We start from the raw sequence: 10,988 nt of genomic DNA, 5'->3' as shown, positions 1-10,988 counted from the left end.
AATTAAAATTTCCACCTGCTCCCCATTTCCCATTTCCCTCCCCTCCTCCCAAATATTGCCCTCCCCCACTTCCCTCCCCCTATCCCCACTCCTCTTCTCCTCCCCCCACTCCATTCCCCCTCCCTCTCGATACTGAAGAGCAGTCCAAATTCCCTGCCCTGCGGGAAGACCAAGGTCCTTCTATCTACGTCCAGAAAGGTGAGCGTCCAAACGGGCTAAGCTCCCACAAAGCCAGTTCATGTATTAGGATCGAAACCTAGTGCCATTGTCCTTGGCTTCTCATCAGTCTTCATTGACCGCCATGCTCAGAGAGTCCGGAATCAACCCATGCTTATTCAGTCCCAGACCAGCTGGCCTTGGTGGGCTCCCAATAAATCAGTTCCACTGTCACAGTGGGTGGGTGCATCCCTCGTGGTCCTGATTTTTTGCTCATGTTCTCCCTCCTTCTGCTCCTCATTTGGACCTTAAGAGCTCAGACCGTTGCTCCAAATTGAGACTCTACCTCGATCCATCGCCAGATGAAGGTTCTAAGGTGATATGCAAGATATTCATCAGTATAGGATAGGGTCATTTCAGGTTCCCTCTCCTTAGTTGCCCAAGGTACCAGCTGGGGACATATTCCTGGACACCTGCGAACCCCTCAAGAGTCAAGTCTCTTGCCAACCCTAAGATGGCTCCCTTAGATAGGATATATACTTCGCTGCTCCCGTATCCATCCTTCCTATATCCCAACCATCCCAATCCTCCGAGCTCCTCCCATCCTCCCCTTCTCATATTTCTCATCCCATTTCCCCTTTGCCCCATGCCACCTCACCCGCAAGTTCCCAGTTTTTGCCCTGGAATCTTGTCTACTTCCCCCTCTCCATGCGGATGACTATATGATTTTCTTTGGGTTCACTTTCTTATTTAGCTTCTATAGGATCACACATTATATGCTTAATGTCTTTTATTTTATGGCTAGAAACCGATTATGAGTGAGTACATCCCATGTTCCTCTTTTTGAGTCTGGGATACCTCACTCAGGATAGTGTTTTCTATTTCCATCCATTTGCACGCAAAATTCGAGAAGTCATTGTTTTTTACTGCTGAGTAGTACTCTAATATGTATATATTCCACACTTTCTTCATCCATTCCTCCATTGAAGGGCATCTAGGTTGTTTCCAGGTTTTGGCTATTACAAACAATGCTGCTATGAACATAGTTGAACAGATACTTTTGTCATTTGATGTGGCATCTCTTGGGTATATTCCCAATAGTGGTATTACTGGATCTTGGGGTAGGTTGATCCCAAATTTCCTGAGAAATCGCCACACTGATTTCCAAAGTGGTTGCACAAGTTTGCATTCCCACCAGCAATGAATGAGTGTGCCTCTTTCTCCACAACCTCTCCAGCAAAGGCTATCATTGGTGTTCTTGATTTTAGCCATTCTGACAGGTGTAAGATGGTATCTCAAAGTTGTTTTAATTTGCATTTCCCTTATCGCTAAGGAGGTTGAGCATGACCTTAGGTGTCTTTTGGCCATTTGAATTTCTTCTGTTGAGAATTCTCTGTTCAGATCAGTGCCCCATTTTTTTATTGGGTTCATTAGCATTTTAAAGTTTAGTTTCTTGAGTTCTTTATATATTTTGGTGATCAGACCTTTGTCTGTTGCAGGGTTGGTGAAGATCTTCTCCCAGTCAGTGGGTTGCCTTTTTGTCTTAGTGACAGTGTCCTTTGCTTTACAGAAGCTACTCAGTTTCAGGAGGTCCCATTTATTCAATGTTGCCCTTAATGTCTGTGCTGCTGGGGATAAACGTAGGAAGTGATCTCCTGTACCCATATGTTGTAGAGTACTTCCAACTTTTTCTTCTATCAGGTTCAGTGTGTTCAGACTAATATTGAGGTCTTTAATCCATTTGGACTTGAGTTTTGTGCATGGTGATAGATATGGATCTATTTTCATTCTTCTACAGGTTGACAACCAGTTCTGCCAGCACCATTTGTTGAAGATGCTCTCTTTTTTCCATTGAATACTTTTAGCTCCTTTATCAAAAATTAGGTGTTCATAAGTTTGTGGGTTAAAATCAGGGTCTTCTACTCGGTTCCATTGGTCGACTTCTCTGTTTTTATGCCAATACCAAACTGTTTTCAATACTGAGGCTCTGTAATAGAGTTTGAGGTCAGGGATGGTAATGCCTCCAGACGATCCTTTATTATATAAGATTGTTTTGGCTATCCTGGGTTTTTTGTTTCTCCATATAAAGTTGATTATTGTCCTCTCAAGATCTGTGAAGAATTTTGATGGGATTTTAATGGGGATTGCATTGAATCTATAAATTGCCCTTGGTAGAATTGCCATTTTTACTATGTTGATCCTCCCTATCCAAGAGCAAGGGAGATCCTTCCATTTTCTGGTATCCTCCTCAATTTCTTTCTTCATTGACTTAAAGTTCTTGTCAAATAGATCCTTTACTTCCTTGGTTAGGGTTACCCCAAGATATTTTATGCTATTTGTGGCTATCGTGAAGGGTAATGCTTCTCTGATTTCCATCTCTGCTTCCTTATCCTTTGTGTATAGGAGGGCAACTGATTTTTTGGAATTGATCTTGTATCCTGCAACGCTACTAAAGGTGTTTATCAGCTGAAGGAGTTCTTTGCTGGAGTTTTTGGGGTCGCTTATGTACACTATCATATCGTCTGCAAATAATGAAAGTTTAACTTCTTCCTTTCCGATTTGAATCCCTTTGATCCCCTTATGTTGTCTTATTGCTATTGCTAGAATTTCAAGCACTATATTAAAGAGGTATGGAGAGAGTGGACAACCTTGTCGTGTTCCTGATTTTAGTGGAATAGCTTTGAGTTTCTCTCCATTTAATTTGATGTTAGCTGACGGCTTGCTATAAATAGCTTTTATTATAGTTAGGAACGACCCTTGTATTCCTAATCTCTCTAAGACCTTTATCATAAAGGGATGTTGAATTTTGTCAAATGCTTTTTCAGCATCTAATGAAATGATCATATGGTTTTTTTCTTTCAGTTTATTTATATGATGGATTACATTGATAGATTTTCGTATGTTGAACCAGCCCTGCATCTCTGGGATGAAGCCTACTTGATCATAATGGATAATTTTTCTGATGTGTTCTTGGATTCGGTTTGCCAGTATTTTATTGAGTATTTTTGCGTCGATGTTCATGAGTGAGATTGGCCTGTAGTTCTCTTTCTTGGTTGTGTCTTTGTGTGGTTTTGGTATCAGAGTAACTTCAGCTTCATAAAAGGAATTTGGCAATGACTTCTCTGTTTCAATATTGTGAAATACATTAAGGAGTATAGGTATTAGGTCTTCTTGGAAGTTCTGGTAGAATTCTGCATTGAAGCCATCTGGACCTGGGCTTTTTTTGGTGGGGAGGTTTTTTATAACAACTTCTAATTCTTCGCGACTAACAGGTCTATTTAGATTGTTCACCTGGTCCTGGTTTAACTTTGGTATATGGTACTTATCTAAAAAAGTGTCCATTTCTATAACATTTTCCAATTTTGTGGCATACAGATTTTTGTAGTAAGATCTAATGATTCTCTGAATTTCCTCTGAGTCTGTGGTTATGTCTCCCTTTTCGTTTCTGATTTTGTTAATTTGCGTATTCTCTCTCCGCCGTTTGATTAGTTTGGATAGGGGTTTATCAATCTTATTGATTTTCTCCATGAACCAGCTTTTTGTTTCATTGATTCTTTGGATTGTTTTCTGTGTTTCTATTTTGTTGATTTCAGCCCTCAATTTGATTATTTCCAGTCTTCTACTTCTCCTAGGTGAGTCTGCTTCTTTTTTTTCTAAAGCTTTCAGGTGGGCTATTAAGTCTCCAATGTGTGCTTTCTCCGTTTTCTTTAAGTGGGCACTTAATGCTATGAATTTTCCTCTTAGCACTGCTTTCATAGTGTCCCATAGGTTTGAGTATGTTGAGTCTTCGTTTTCATTGAATTCAAGAAAGACTTTAATTTCTTTCTTTATTTCTTCCTTGATCCAGGTGAGGTTCAGTAGTTGACTGTCCAGTTTCCATGAGTTCATAGGCTTTCTGGGGATAGCATTGTTGTTGAATTCTAACTTTAATCCATGGTGATCTGATAAGACACAGGTGGTTACCGATATTTTTTTGTAACTGTGTAAGTTTGCTTTGTTACCGAGTATGTGGTCTATTTTCGAGAAGGTTCCATGAGCTGCAGAGAAGAAGGTATATTCTTTCCTATTTGGGTGGAATGTTCTATAGATGTCTGTTAAGTCCATTTGATTCATTACCTCCCTTAATCCTCTTATTTCTCTGTTAGGTTTCTGTTTGATTGACCTGTCCATTGGTGAGAGAGGAGTGTTGAAATCTCCTACTATTAGTGTGTGTGGTTTGATGACTGCCTTGAGTTTTAGTAACGTTTCTTTTACATAAGTGGGTGCTTTTATATTAGGGGCATATATATTCAGGATTGAGATTTCATCCTGGTGAATTGTTCCTGTTATGAGTAAAAAATGTCCATCTCCATCTCTTTTGATTGATTTTAGTTTGAAGTCAACTTTCTTAGAAATTAGTATGGCCACACCTGCTTGTTTCTTAGGTCCGTTTGCTTGATAAACCTTTTCCCAGCCCTTTACTCTGAGTAGATGTCTGTCTTTGTGGTTGAGGTGTGTTTCTTGTAAGCAGCAGAATGTTGGATCCTGTTTTCGTATCCAATCTCTTAGCCTGTGCCTCTTTATAGGTGAGTTGAGTCCATTGATATTAAGTGATATTAATGACCAGTGGTTGTTAACTCCGGTCATTTTTCCTTTCTTTCTTTCTTTCTTTCCTTTGGTAGTAGAGTTTGTGTGTTTCCCTTCTTCAAGTTGTGCTGGTGAAGGGTCTTTAGATGTCTGAGTTATTGTGGGCATTGTTGGACTCCTTGGCTTGTGATTTTCCTTCAATTACTTTCTGAAGGGCTGGATTTGTGGCTACGTATTGTTTAAATTTGTTTTTATCCTGGAAAACTTTGTTTTCTCCATTTATAGTGAACGAAAGCTTGGCTGGGTATAGTAGTCTGGGCTTGCATCCATGGTCTCGTAGTTTCTGCAGTATATCTATCCAGGACCTTCTGGCTTTCATGGTTTCCATAGAGAAATCAGGTGTAAGTCTGATAGGTTTACCTTTATAGGTAACTTGACCTTTTTCCTTTGCAGCTCTTAATATTCTTTCTTTATTCTGTATGTTTTGTGTTTTGATTATTATATGACGAGGAGATGTTTTTTTTTGATCCAGTCGATTTGGTGTTCTGTATGCTTCTTGGACCTTCAAAGGAATATCTTTCTTAAGGTTGGGAAAGTTTTCTTCTATAATTTTATTAAATATATTTTCTGGACCATTGAGCTGTACTTCTTCTCCTTCTTCTATCCCTATTATTCTTAGGTTTGGTCTTTTTATTGTGTCCCAGATTTCCTGAATGTTTTGTGATGAGAATTTGTTGGTTATGCTGTTTTCTTTGATGAGAGTGTTTATTTTCTCTATGGTATCTTCAGTGTCTGAGATTCTTTCTTCTATCTCTTGTAATCTGTTGGTGGTACTTGTCTCTGTAGTTCCTGTTCGTTTATTCAAATTTTCCATCTCCATCCTTCCCTCGGTTTGTGTTTTCTTTATTACTTCCACTTCGTTCTTCAAGTCTTGAACCGTTTCCCTTACCTGTTTGATTACTTTTTCTTGTTTCTCTTGGTTTTCTTGGGTATCTTTGAGATATTTATTAATTTCCTCTACCTTTTTGTTTGTAATCTCTAATTGGTTGTGGCAGTTTTTCACCTCCTGTTTAAGGTCCTCTATTATTTTCATAAAATTCACTTTTGAGTCGAATTCTTCTAATTCTTCTGTATTAGGGTTTAGACTTCTCATTTCGGGATTCCTGGATCCTGGTGATGTCACGTTGCCTTTCAAGTTGTTGGGGGAATTCTTGTATTGGCGCCTGCCCATCTTTTCCTTCAAATGGAGCCAGGAGAGGCCTGATGTCTTGGACCAGTCTTTGCTGTGACTAACTCTCTAGGTGTATCTCCTCAGTGTAGGGGCAGGAACCGTTCCCTTCCAGGTGAACTCCTCAACACCAAAACATGGATGCGTGGTATTCCAATGACCCGCGTAAAGAAGGCCGAATGCAAGGGGTCGGGCGGGGTCCAGTAGAACACAGGCGACACTGCAGTACAAGCTGGAGGTGCCTGCGCTCCCTTTCGGGGGTTGCTGAGGCCTGCCCGCTGCTCTGGTTGGGTAGCCTTAGTGTAGGGGCGTTTGTGCTCTCTACCGGGACCGTCCGCCCCAGGATAGTACACACTCACCCGTCCCGATGAACCTTCTTGGCACCTACACAGGAACTCCTGGATGCCCCAATGAGCCAGGGACTAATGGAAGTAGGGTGCAGGCAGAGCAGGTCCAGCAGATCACAGCAGAGACTGCAGCCCCAGCAGCAGGGGCCCGCTTTCCCTGGCGAGGACCTTGAGGCCTGCCCTCTAGTCAGGGACTCACTGCTCTGGGTTGGTAGCCTTAGTGAAATGGCAGGAAACTGTTCCACAGCTAAGGACCTTGCAGACAAGGCAGGTTTGGGGGTGGGGGTGGGGGCGGGTGTGTAGGAGAGCAAGCCCTGCAGCAGGAGCTGGGGGAGGGGTGTTTGTGCTCTCTACCTGGACAGTCCGCCCCAGGATAGCACACACTCACCCGTCCCGATGAAACTTCTCGGCACCTACACAGGAACTCCTGGATGCCCCAATGAGCCAGGGACTAAGGGAAGTAGGGCGCAGGCAGAGCAGGTCCAGCAGATCACAGCAGAGACTGCAGCCCCAGCAGCAGGGGCCCGCTTTCCCTGGCGGGGACCTTGAGGCCTGCCCTCTGGTCAGGGACTCACTGCTCTGGGTTGGTAGCCTTAGTGCTAATAGTTGTCTTTTTATCCCATACTTCTCTAAATTATAACAAATATCCATGACCAACAAAATGACCAAAGACCACCCACACTCTCTCCTGGGGATGTGGACGTTGTTTTCTCTAGACTGCTTCCTGCTGAATGTGGGTGAAGGCATCTTTAGAACCCAAGAAAGAAAATCCAAGATAATGGCCAAGCTGGGAAGACCAGTTATGACCTTTGTTGATAGATATGACCTGTCAAGTTTCAGATCAAACCAGATCCAAACCAACCTGGAACAAATCTACAACAAAAGCAAAACCTCTTCTCCAAAGCATTTTTTGATGTCCATTTGACAAATACATTTTTTTTGCCTTTTTTAAAGTTAAGGCATTCTTAAAATATCTAAGCTACAGTTGACTTGAAATGGTCTACAATTTTCAGCAATTGTGTTTTATTTTCAAGGGTCCTTTCTTGTCTTTTTAGTTTCTTTTGCTTCCTGCCAGTCCGCTTCTGTTGTATGAATGCAACCTCGTCTGTAGTCTAAGGACTAATGGAAAGCTTTTGATCTCTTAAAGTGCTTTTCCTTTTGAAGTCAATTATTTTGTTTATTCATTTTGATATATCCTCTCTGTGATGTTGATTTTCTAACCATACAGGCGACTCTTTATGGGAGTCAGCAAACAAGCTTTACCCTGGGTGATGTGGCATTTCTGCACCTTCCAGGGAAAGGACAACTGCTTTACCCATGGGGGCTTTGTGCTCTTGGGCCATGTTTGAATGACTTGCTTAGGATGAGCAGATGTGTGTGTGTGTGTGTGTTCATGTGTGTGTGTGAATGCACAGGAGATGGAGAGTAAAGGCACATTTCACAGCTGGGTCTCCAAAAACGAGAACAGATTTTCTATGTGGAAGTCTTGAGGAGTATTATCTACAGACTAACTCACGAGTAGTCCCTAAACACATGGAATGTTAAATGGAGGATAAATTTCAGAGAGACAACAATAAAGGTCTCAAAGGAAAATGTGGTCAGGGTGACTTTAGCTGTTTACCATGCCCGATCTCCCGCTCTCCCTAGGACCACCATGGGATATTCCTGAGAGGCGGGTGTTATTCTTTCAGTCACTGCCCTAGCCACGCCCACCAGCGGGTGAGACATGATGTGGGTCTGGATCAGATTTAAACTATAAATGGCAGGGGCTGCCTGCTAGGAAGGGCGGGCCAGGTGTCTGGAAACTCAGGAAGAGAACATAGCTCATCTCTGCGGGTGCTTTTCACGTCGTGTATTTTCTCACAACAGCTCTTGCGTGTTTCAGTTGTGGCACTACTACAAGCAATGCGATGCCGTCAGGGTCCAGACTGCGACCACTTCCCACACAGGCTATCGGAGCAGGGACAGCAACTGTGAGTAGGCCTGACTCTGAGTCTTAGGAATCCCCCATACATACTGACCTTGAGTGAACCAAGAACACTCCTGGATTAGAAAATGTCCTACTGGGAGCAGACTGGAGGGTGGCACTCGCCTGAGGGATCGCTGTCCCCCTGTACTCTAAAGTGATTAGTGGGGCACATTCTGAGGGATGGCAAGTGAGGCCGTTTCCAAGTCACTAAGGAAGGTCAGGCGAGCCAGCTCTTCCTGTAGCAGAAGGGAAGCCGCACCTGAGGGGTGGAGAATGCAGCTTGTCTGCAGAACTTTGCAGATAGGTCAGCTTGCCATGGATGCCAGAGAGTGGGAATGCTCCCGGGGTTTCCAGGTAGGCGCTTTAGATGTTCCGCCCCTGCTAAGGCAGTGGTTCTCAAACCTTCCTAATGCTGCGACCTTTAATACAGTTCCTCATGCTGTGGTGACCCCAACCATAAAATTATTTCATTGCTACTTCCTAACTGTAAGTTTGCTACTGTTATGAATTGTGATGTAAATATCTGATATGTGGATTAGCTGGTATGTGACCACCCCCAAAGGGTCTGTGACCCACAGGTTGAGAATCACTGTGCTAGGCCTGGCTCTGGTGCCACTAGAGGGTGCTGTTCCTTTCCCTAGCAAAGTCAAAGTATGCAATAGTCGGTTCCTAGCATGCTGATCACACTCGGGATATAAGAGATGAAAAGTACCTAGGTCGCATGGTCTTAGAAAAGGACCTTTGATCCTGGGCTCAAATTCCAGTCTCCTAGGTACAAGTTGAATTGGTTGGAGGATACTGCACCTTCAAAGCTCAGTTTTTCTCTCCGGTGAAAGCAGGTGATCATAGCTGACTAGGCAGTCAGGACTTTAGAATAGGGTAAGTTCTCTTGCCCGGCACAGGAATATTGCTAATTTCACTGCCTGCTGAGCTCCGTTGCTAGCATTCTCTAAGGCTTGTAAAACTGGGCAGGGGTTCCACTGTGTCCATGTGGAAGGCCGCCTCCAAAAGCCTTACAGGCAGCCCGGATCCTTTATAACTACTGGGTGAGGTAGTAGTGACAACATTCGAGTTGCTGCCTCTGCCCAGGGACCGGGTGTTCATGGATCCCTACTGGAGTTGAGTGGTTTCCACACAGGCAATAATTTCAGCTGTTATCCTTCTAGAAGCCACCATTATAATCAGGCCTGTAAAATTCCTCTCTCCTCTGTCAGAGGTGCCTTCATGTGTGTACCAATACGAGGCCTGGATGACAGGGAGGAGAACTGTGCCTGGAAGACAGACTGAGGAGCTGGAAGGTCGTGGGACTCCATTAAGCTGCAGGACTATGGAGGCTGGCCTGAAAAAGAAGCAGCTTATTGGCAGCCTGTCCACTGGGAGGAGTGGGGGTCCAGAGAAAGGAGACAACGGGCACAAATAAATCCACAGCCCATGAGCAGACACCTGAACATGTGGCAGGGTCAGTGTTCTAAATCTGCTTGCTTCTTCTGCAGAATGACTTCAGGCAAGCTGTTCTGTTGTGGTCCCACTGCTTTACTGGGGAGGCAGGGATGGAGATGTCCATCTCTCAGAGCAGCGGTGGTGACTAAATCAGGTGATTGCTGTACAGTTTTCAGTGCCATCAGCGACAACCGAACGGTCACTGGCCACAGGGCCAGGACCCATTTCTACCGGGAGCCCCAGAAGAGTTTGCAGGGAGGTATGCATACCTAGTATTTAGGAGGCTGCCCTAGAATGGGCTGTGTTACCCCCAGGAGGTACTCTAAGCACAAATGTAACTTTACCATGTGGCCTCTTGGGGGAGGGGCTGCGTTAGTGTGTTAGAACAGTTACTTGGCTCCTCATCTAATTCTCTGCCACGACCTTGAAGGGCTGTCAGGGACTGTCCTGATTGCTTTTTCGGAAGTCCACCTCTTTCCTTCTGACCATATCTGCCTTAGTCCTTGCTATGCCCTCCGCTTGGACCACCCATCTAAAAGAGGACGCAGGTTCACTTGCTCTCTGGAATAACTCATTTCTGTGCTGACCCATCCCTTGTTTGCTTCTCCAAGCCTCAGAGTTGGAATGATATCAACTCTGGAAGACACCTGGACCAGATTGTCTCACTCAGCTTTGTGTGTCCAGCGGGACCGAAAAAAGTTCACAGCTGGGGTTAAAGACGTGAGCCACCACACCCCACTGTAGGACGGCACATTTTCTTAAGCTCCATTCCATGGCTGAGGAAACTGTGGTTGAGGGAGAGAAAAAGAGAGGGAGAGAGCGAAACGCGAGTGCAAGTGGTGTAGTTCGTCCTCTGGCTGCAGGGTGATGCCTGGGGCGGACCAGCGTGCAGCCTGCACCTAGTTGTTTGGGGGCTGGCGGTGGGTGCGGCTCCCGAAGCGGGCGGTGCTTGAGTTTTGTGGGCAGGCGCGGACCGGGGCTCAGGCGAGGGCCAGAGGGTGGACCCAGGCTAAGGAACACAGCTCTACTGCGGGAGGAGCAGGTGAGGCCAGTGCAGAACCATTAATCGCCCAGCGGGTTCGGGATGCTGCCGGAGAGGGGGCCCCCCACGAAGAGCTCAAGGCATCCTCCAGGAAGTTGAAGGCGCTGCAGCTGCTTGGCGGGGGCACCTGCAGCAGGGTTTCTGGTGGGTTTCCTACCTGGGGCTTGGCGCCTCATCTCCGGGCTGTGGAGCTCCGATTTCTGATCTTCTCACCTGGGACTCGGTAACCTGATACTTTAC

This window comes from Chionomys nivalis, chromosome 5, assembly GCF_950005125.1.
Source record: "Chionomys nivalis chromosome 5, mChiNiv1.1, whole genome shotgun sequence".
NCBI classification, from domain to species: Eukaryota; Metazoa; Chordata; class Mammalia; order Rodentia; family Cricetidae; genus Chionomys; species Chionomys nivalis.
This window is presented reverse-complemented; position numbering follows the sequence as displayed.